Below are 9716 nucleotides of genomic sequence, written 5' to 3'. Positions count from 1 at the left end.
TCGGTATTTCTTTATATTACTTGAACTTTGTACAATGCCAGTACTCCATCCTTTGCACCTCTCACGGAGCATGCCACAGCATGAGCCCTTGGCTCATATTTAAAGGCCCTTAGTGTCACCAGGAGGTGTATTTTTCGTGTTGCCTTTTTTTTTTCTCGAGAAAAGATCCTTCTATTAGTTAATGAAACTGCCCATAGGGCTACAACCACCTCTTCGAGAGAGGGCTACAACAACCATGATGGGGAGACTCTCCCAATGAAAAAACAACATATGTACAATGAGGCTAAATCAATAAATGGGAGGAGGGAAAAGCCACATAGGTGGACGGTAGTGCCATCTGACCCTGGACCATGGTGAAAAAAGGCCTAGGACGCCAAACTCGAAGGAAGGACTCTCTGCGCTCCTCCATGCGGCCGGAGCTGCCCTGAACTCTCTCGAGCTGTCCTCTGAGAGTGTGGATCATCTCTAACCAAAGATCACAAACAGTCTCTGCTAGTGGTACAGGGCGAGCCTCAAAGATGCGGAAGCAATGGGCCCGCCAGATGAACCAGAGTGTCAGGCCACTGATGAGCTCCCAGCACTACTCTCTCTCACTGCACCACTCTTGTGGAGTAATCTTTGTGGCAGGCTGGCGTGTAGGTTTCCCCCCTGCATCACTATCATCCTGCTAGTAGAAGATAGCTCAAACTGAAGTGCCAGGCCCATGAGAGTGGACCAAGCAGCTGCCCCCCAAGTGTACTGCCGAGTCGTGGAGAGCGAGCCGTGGAGAGAGCAGGCATCAGCCGAAGAACACGAAGCCACACCTGTTGTGCCAAGGGATAGTCCCAAAGACAATGACGCTGACTCTCCACAAGATAGTCACAAGCTGTGTATGCGACCGAGAGACCACTATGCACAAGCCAACTCCCAACTGCTGTAGCTCTGTGTGCGACCAGCCACTGAAACAAAGTGGCTCCCCTCGGCTGTCTGGAGTCCCACAACCTCTCCCAAAAAGTTGCCAAGAACTCAGCCGTGAGACCCTCCTCCTCCCAATGAGGTGCTGCAATTGGAAAATACACAATGCTTTTCATGTCATCCTTCTAAGACCCTTTGTTGGTGATGTGTCCGAGAATATGCTTGATGAGGAACAACCAGAAATGGAAGAATTGGATGAGATCCTTGTTACTGAATAGATATTGCCACATAAAGAAAGAAAGGTTAGAGGAAAGCTTGCAAGACGCTATTTGGTGAAGTTCAAGAACTATCCATCGTTGGATGGCAAATGGATGTAAGAGTCTGAATTGGTTGATTTACCTCAGCAATTGCAATTGTATCTTGAAGCCTTTCAGATGGAACCCACAATGACTTGATGTAGCCTTTTTGGAGCAAGGCAAGAGCATGGTTCATGATGCTCAACAGAGTAGTTAAGCAATTGTATATACTCTTTCCATACAGAATCTAGCTAGAGAAGTTTGTGCTCGAGCGTACACTAGAAGACTTCTATGTTTGATATATGTGTCGTAGCCCGGTTGGTGGGATTGTTTAATCATCCAACGCTACATTTCCGGAAGCATGTATATCTTAGAATCCCATCATAGAATATATGTGATATCAGGAGATATTCGCATGTATTATTGGCATGCAAGCGAGGTCGCTAGCAGTATTTCAAGGGTAGGGTGTGTCACCAGGAGGTGTATTTTTCCTGTTGCCTTCCGTAAATAAGTACTATATATTTTTATTTATTTATATTTTTAGTTTTTTTCCCCGAAACCCTTGAAAGGTGCAAGTGGACATTGCATGGCCAGTGTGAAACAGTTGCGGCCGAATAGGTTTCTCACATCGGGAGTCTGGGTCGGTCAGTTTGGGACTGGTCGGGCCAGTTAGCACTGAATTCTGATGAGTATGGAAGCCTATGTGCGCCAAATGAAGTCTAGGCCACTCGGAAAGTCACTTATAACTTTATAAGTTAGTGGGAACTAGAGAATTAACTCAAAAGGGGCAAACTGGACACATGGGGACTCCTGGTGAAATTTTCCACTTCCATCAGCAAGAGGGGGCGCCCAATTTGAGAGAGGAGACTGATTTGAATCATAAGTGACCTACAGTGCGTGTGTGAGTAGTGGGTGCAGGTCTACAGCTTTAATGGAAAGCTTGCCTTCTCCTCTATCACATGTAGCCCGATGATTTGCTCTCGTGCATCTCTCTCTCCCCTTTGGCACATATGGCAATGCCCCACTAGTTGGGCTACTCAGATGAACATGTACAGTTCTGGGGGTTTATGCGCGCTTGCCAAGGCAAGAGCCTTCTGAACAGGAACCAGATTAGCTAATTGCTAATCCCCCACAGGTACGCACAATTCCATTGCTAAAGATTGTGAGTTTGGAGAGTTTTCTCGCGTGAAAACTCATCCACTTCACAGGGTAACTGTCCCATTGTGTGCAGGAGCCCATGGGACACGTGTAGGCGTGTTTGTTCCGCTAAAAACGATCCAAAACAGAGATTTACAGGCTGCTGTGTTTTTCTACAGGTTTAGGGTTTCGCACCTAAACTGCAAGGGAAAACTAGGGGAGCCTCGTGAGAGCCTTGGGATGCATGTATAGGCTTTTGGGCACCCGGCAGTGAAAAACAGAGAATTACAGCCCGCTAAATTTCTATGACAGCTCACCAGAAAGCTAGGGAATCCTCCCTAGACAGGTACTTTTGACCAACAAGGGTTTTTGCGTCGTCATGCTGCTGAAATCAGGTCGAAAACCTGCGTTTTTAGCCCTTGCCAGGTTTGGACAGCTTTGTGAAAGCTTGTACTAAGTGGTCCGATCGTCTACCTTAAATTGAATAAAGAAATACCAAAAGGGGCGCCAGTCTTTGGGGCCTACAGGGTGTCGGTCTCATGTACGCAGCGACATTCTAGTTGCTAGCATCTGTGTTCTCTTTCCTTCTCACTGCTCTATGTAAAGTTAACAGATAATTGAAATAGTTGTACAAGCTGGTTACACTTCGCCTATGAAATGCAGTTTACATGAAAAGCTATAAACTCAAAAGCTACTGGTCCCAAAAGCCACCAACGCAAAAGCTAGAAAATCCGTACAATTGTCACGCCATCATCTGCCAGCGTGAAATCCGGATTCTGTACAACTTGTCAGCGCAAAATACATTAGTTCGTATAGTATGCCACTTCATCATTCATCGCGAAATTAGCAAATCTGCACTACTGCCACATTAGCATAGCCCTCCACATGAGTGTGTGTGGAGGGGCTTGCTTTATATTTAATGCCTTTATGTCACTTGGGCCCCATCGGACGGGGTCCCATAAGTTGGTGGGAACCCTTCTTTAAAAATAGGCCACTCGGCAAGGCTTTGCAAGTTGGTAAAACTTCTTCTATTGCTTCTGCTTCTTCACTTAGGGTTTAGGCCCCTTGGCCAGGATCTGAAGGTTGGTTCCATTCTTCAGTGAGTTGACACATCAACAGTTTGTGACAGGTGGAATGAGGACGAGAACTACAACCGCGTGTCAATGTTCTCCTAGATTGCCCTTTAAAACAAGCCAATAAGCCGGAGATCTCTGTCCAAGTAATGGACTCAGGCATGCCATATATTCGTAAAATCTGTGAGACAAGCAGTTTCACCAAATGATCGGGCTTAACTGTCTTCTTTACCGGAATGAAGTGGGCCTATTTATTGAATTTGTCGATGAATGTCCAAATGCCATTATGACACTTTGAGTCAATAAAATTCATGGCAATGCTTTCCCAGGGACGGGAGGGTATGGGTAAAGGATGTAGATATCTTGGTGCCTTATGCCTGTCAATCTTGACCTTTTGACATACTAAGCAACTGCCAACAAACCCGTCCACATCCTTTTTGAGCCTCGGACAGTAAAAATAACGGTCAACACCCTTCAAGGTGGTATATAGGCCGCGGTGTCACCAAGGGGTGTATTTTTCATGTTCCCTTCTTTAAATATGTACTACTTATTTTTATTTATTTTCTTTTTACTTGTTTTTCTCGGAACCCTTGAAAAGGTGCAAGTGGAGATTTCATGGCCAGTGTGAAACGGCCGCGACCGAACAGGTTTCTCACTTCGGGAGTCTAGGTCGGTCAATCTGGGACTAGTCGGGCCAATTAGCACTGAATTCTGATGAATATGGAAGCCTGTGTACGCCGGATGGATTTTAGCCACTCGGCAAGTCACTTACAACTTTATAAGTCGATGGGAACTAGGGAATTAAACCAAAGGGTCAAAGTGGACACTTCGCAATTGGAGAGCTACCTGCAGAACACCTTAGCAAGAGGAGGCGCCCAAATGAGAGTGAAGGCTAATTTTTGTCCAAAAGTGCAATTACAGAGTGTGTGTGAGTCATGGGTCCATGTTTACAGCTTTAATGGAAAGATTGCCTTCTCCTTTGTCTCATGTAGCGCGATAATTTTTTGTCGTGCATCTCTCCCTCCCCTTTGCACATATGGTAATGCCCCACTAGTTGGGCTACTCAGTTGACTACAGTTATGGGGGTTTTTATATGCAAAGTAAAATGCCTCCTACGGGCCATTTCTCCCCAAAGAGCGACATCCGCACAATTGGTCAAGAATCATGGGTTTTGATGCACTGGGAGAGAGTGGATACAACGTGTGGAAAACAGATCCTTCTCTTTGTGGAAGCAGAGAGCCGCTAGAGAAGAGCAATATAGATTCTGTATATATGAAATGTTAATGGCTACTGCAATTGTGGATATAAGCTGCCGATTTGCAGTAGTTGGAGACACAAATGGACCTTGCCATGGATCCTGCAAATGCAAGCAACCGGTAGAGAAGATCAGAAGAGATGTTGGACGAGTATGCGCGTTTGCCAAGGCAAGAGCCTTCGGAACAGAAACCGGATTAGCTAATTGCTAATCCCCCACAGGTACACACAGTTCTATCGCGAAAGATTGCGAATTTGGAGAGTTTTCTCGCGTAAAAACTCGTCCAATTTATAAAGGAACTGTCCCATTGCGTGCTGGAGCCCTTGGGACACACGTAGACGGAGTGTTACCATGCACCGAGCGATTTTTTCCGAGAAAGGACAAACCCGAGCAAGTGTTTGGACACGATATAGTAAATTTTATCGACAATAGATTATTTATCATTTGTTATATATTCATGCACCACAACAAAAAGGGTTATCGATGAATAGACTACCTCCTAAATTCCAAAACATCAAAGTTTACTTTTAAGAAAATAAACACAATATTTGAAAATATTATCTTCTCTCTTACGCTCGCTTGGGCTTCACATGTTTGAGCATTAAGTAAGATTGATAGAATAATAAGAGCTCTAGCCCTATACTTAATGTTCAAGTCATCGTAAGTTTCTTTTTGTAAGGTCATTTGTAGTGCTCCTATGTCTAGTACTTTGGTTCTTGATTGTCATTTTTTATACTTGAGAGCATGTGCATCCTTCCTCATCTTAGACGCATCAATTTGATAGCAATTTATTGCACCTCATTAGTTCATTTATACACCAATCATCTTTTCCATGTCGTCTTGTCCTATCTATACTCTACAAGGCTGTGATCTTCATACAAAGACACCCTTCTTACACGACACATCACTGACAAACACCATAACTAATTATGAAAGGCTTCTTTTGTTACAATAAAATCATGTTTTTCCTCAATTGACCAATATAGGAATTTTTTAATCAATTTACAAAAACAACAACAAAAATTTATAGAGTTAAATGCCTAGAATTTTCTAGAAAGGCATCGTCCTAGGTGTTTGGGAAAAATGTGTCTCAACTTAATATCATGTCCTTTTCGATTTCAAAAATGCCCATTGACTCTCCCTCTCCCTCTTATTTTTAGAAAATGCCAGGCACCCCACATGGTGCATGAAATAACTCTCTCTCTCTCTCTCTCTCTCTCTCTCTCTCTCTCTCTCTCTCTCTCTCTCTCTCTCTCTCTCTCTCTCTCTCTCTCTCTCTCGATAAAGAAAAAACTAATCCGTTACTCTAATTCAAGACAAACATCACAAAATAAGACGTCTCATGTCTTGTTGGGTATTCAATATTAACAAACCAGATACCAATCTTTGCTTACACAGAAGGCAAAAAGTAGTTCAGCCTTGATAAAAGGTGGTCCTCCAAACAAGAAATTACCCATAGCATACACACACGCTATGTTACAGCTTCCTTTTGAATCACCAACCATGGTCAATGTTGAGGCGTCTTTGATAGAATCATGAGACATGATGATTACATGCATTACTTATTTGTCAAACCATTTTGTTTTTTGCCAGCAGTCACTTTAGAAGTCAGCAACAGCTTGTGAATTCCAAAGGGCCACATACTGAAACCTCACCATCAATCCTTTGCTCGCACAAAGACACCTCACACAGTACCCGATCAGCACAATTATGACGAGGGCTAACATACCTCACAAATATCGGATCAACGCAATTATGACAAGGGCTAGTATCACAATCAGAAGAACCATCAAGATGAGGGACATCACTGAACACCCACTGCTTGTCTTCTGCCCCAGTACGCCCAGCCTCCTCTGCATAGCGTTCAGTTGTGTATTTGTTCTGTCTGTGTCGTCATCTAAATTATCCAAAAGCTTTGTGTGCAAATCCAGCGTTTTATTTACAGCCAAGGCAATGTTTTTTGTGCTTGTCACTGTCTCTTCATGATTCAAAAGGTCATCATCTTGCTCCCGCATGATCTGTCAGACTGTCATTGAAGCCGAGAAATTACATATTTATCTAAGCTTGTTGTTCTATTGTTCTCTTTAGGTTCCCCTCTCCCATCCTGACCCAATAGATTAATCCTGTTAGAAGCTTGGGAGGAATTTAGGCTATTTGACATCTGATTCATCCTAGAATGAAGACTCAGAAATCTGTCTTGTTGTTTGCTTAATTCCTTTTCATTCAAAGATTTGGTGAGGGAAGGATTGCTCAAGAGGGACTGAAGGCTGTCAAGGTGGGTACCAAGCATGGTGATATTCCGTCTTCAGTCAAGACACAACAAGCAATCATATACGATCACAGTGCCATTGAGCACATGGACAACTTTAAGGGATCCATTAGTAAGTGAGGCAATTTTGGATTCACAGACAACCACAACACAAAGTTTCAAAAGAACAAACATGCAATATCACTAAGAGATGACTGAGTGAGCATAGGAGGTCAAAGAGAGAGCAATGTATTACTAGCTTGTGGCAAAAACGAGGCGGAAATTGTTAGAAGCATGGGACCCACTGCCAACGGGCGCATCGGAGTTGCGCTCTGCAATGCAGGCTGCTATATCCTCTGCAAGCCAGACTGCATCTTCAAACTCTTGGATCCATGAATCATTCTGTGCCATCATATATGACCCTACAATGACGTGCAAAGGAAGAGAGGTCCCAAGTTCATGCGGGAACGAAGTGCGGGGGCACCTTCAAAACGCGTTCACAGTCCCTCACATCACGCCAATGTCAAGCAAAAAAAACAATATGCGCGCTCTCGCTCTCTCTCTCTCTCTCTCTCTCTCTCTCTCTCTCTCTCTCTCTCTCTCTCTCTCTCTCTCTCTCTCTCTCTCTCTCTCTCTCTCTCTCTCTCTCTCTCTCCTTCCTCTGCAGCCCGCCACCTCTAGCGGCCTCCTTCAGGCGTCCCTTTTCACCTTTCCATGCGAGGCTCGGCCCTCTCAGTTCTGCAGACCCACCCCGTCTAGGCAACCTCTGTAGGCAGCCCCTGCTCGTCCAACTCTGGCTCCGCGACTCGGTCCTGCTCAGGATAATTAAACGAAGAGAGAGAGAGAGTTTTACAGCAGAGAGGGTCGGAGAGAATATGGGGGTTTGGTCTCTCAGTTTTAAAAAACAAACTAGCGCGCACCGGTGCGCGCTCTTTCAGAGAGTTTTTTTTTTTTTAAACTGAGGGAGAGAGAGAGAGAGAGAGAGAGAGAGAGAGAGAGAGAGAGAGAGAGAGAGAGAGAGAGAGAGAGAGAGAGAGAGAGAGAGAGAGAGAGAGAGAGAGAGAGAGAGAGAGAGAGCTAGCAACTGAGACCGAGGCGTTTCTGATGTGTGAGGTGGTTATCATTGTTGTTGTGTACTGAGGGGGTGTAGAAATGGAGCAAGGGCTACCTCGGACAGTGATCGAATGTCCAGGCTGAAAATCCTCTTTCCAGCTATAGCCTGGGAGACATCTCCACCGCAAGCGATCATCTGTGCAATGCCCTCCACAATGGCAGTCTTTCCCACGCCAGCCTCGCCCACAAGGCATGGATTGTTCTTAGTCCGCCGGCCGAGAATTTGGATTGCGCGCTCGATTTGAGATTGTCTACCAATGACAGGGTCGAGCATACCTTGTCTTGTGAGCTTTGTGAGGTCAGTAGCAAAAGCACGCAAATAAGACATGAAAATTGCGTCTTTTATTGCTGCATCGATGCTGGCGGGAGTGATGGTGATACCCTCAGGCAGGAATATAGCGATGACTTTCTTCCGCCTAAAATATCGATTGCGAGTGTTTGCAGTGGTACCGCGATCGAGCATGTCAAGTGCTTCAGTATCTTCGTATAGGGCCATCATTTGGATCACTTCACCTCTGACACGAATATAATCAACTCCAAGTGTGTCTAACATAGAGACAACAACGCTACATTCCCTTTCTCTAAGTAGTCCCAGCAGCAAGTGCTCGGGGCCAACAAACCGATAACCCAAACACCTTGCTTCAAAGCAAGAAAGCTTCTCCACGACGTGCTGTGCTTCCAGACTTAGCTTGATCTGAGGACAAAACTCTTCGTCTATTAATGGAGCTGCATCCGGCAGGATCGTCGACCGGCGCTTGTGGTGTGCTAGTGTAGGTAATGATGTCCTTGGTGATGGCACGCAGGGCTTGCAAGTGAACGGAATTGGAGGTGAGAGCGATGGCGGGGATAGAGGAGGCATCGTGCAAGAGAGCGATCAAGAGATGGTGGGAGCCCATGCACCTACTTCATTGTGTGCTCGTCCACCACCAGCTACTTACACGACGTCATTAGTAAGCCTTAAAATTCTCTATTGGTCCCCATTCTCATCCGCTTTGTACCAAATCTGCACTACCCAGTTTACTGCAAAATGTGGGATCTAAGAATGTCCCAAATCAATCCGCGGACTGATTGAAGGGTTTTTTGCTTAAATGATTATAATATAAGGCCCCCACCACACACACTGAGATGGAAATTTTTGATTCAAAGCTGTGACGTCCATGGCTCCGTCGGTGGCTCGACCCCTTGCCCATTCCGGAGGGTCATTGGACAGAACCAAACTCAAGGGTGTAAGTGTGCTTGAGCCGAAGAATTGGGGCCTCCATGCCTACTAGCTGAATCCAAATGTCGCCAATCCTCTACCGTCAAATGCCCTACGCAAATATTGTGGATGTCCTTCAGGTCCTCAAATTCCTTGCAGATGCCATCCCTCAAATCTTCATTTGGAAAGATTCAATGGAGTTTGTAAAAAATTGATTAGCTACAAAGTAGTGCTTGAATATATGGAAATGGAAAATTATTTTGTCGACCAGACGGTACCATTTCTCAAAATTTTGGTTTACCTGGATGGAGCTTTAAGTTTTGATTGTTGTGTGTGTGTGTGTGTGTGTGTGTGTGTGTGTGTGTGTGTGTGTGTGTGTGTGTGTGTGTGTGTGTGTGTGTGTGTGTGTGTGTGTGTGTGTGAGAGAGAGAGAGAGAGAGATGTGGATGGACTTTTAAGTTTTTATTGTTGAGATAGAGAGAGAGATAGAGAAGAAGAAGAA

At 44.9% G+C, this 9716-nt stretch overlaps 2 pseudogenes; both read right to left on the bottom strand.

Moving 5' to 3' along the window:
- Positions 1 to 6329: 6329 nt before the first annotated feature.
- LOC147454580 (syntaxin-52-like) lies at positions 6330 to 7314 on the bottom strand (annotated as a pseudogene).
- A 666-nt stretch (positions 7315 to 7980) lies between these two features.
- LOC147454579 (ATP-dependent Clp protease ATP-binding subunit ClpA homolog CD4A, chloroplastic-like) lies at positions 7981 to 8912 on the bottom strand (annotated as a pseudogene).
- Positions 8913 to 9716: the final 804 nt, after the last annotated feature.

Source organism: Adiantum capillus-veneris, chromosome 7 (assembly GCF_014529385.1).
Source record: "Adiantum capillus-veneris isolate H3 chromosome 7, ASM1452938v2, whole genome shotgun sequence".
In the NCBI taxonomy this organism is placed as follows: Eukaryota; Viridiplantae; Streptophyta; class Polypodiopsida; order Polypodiales; family Pteridaceae; genus Adiantum; species Adiantum capillus-veneris.
Note: the sequence above shows the minus strand (reverse complement) of the source record. Positions and strands in the feature narration are given on the sequence as shown.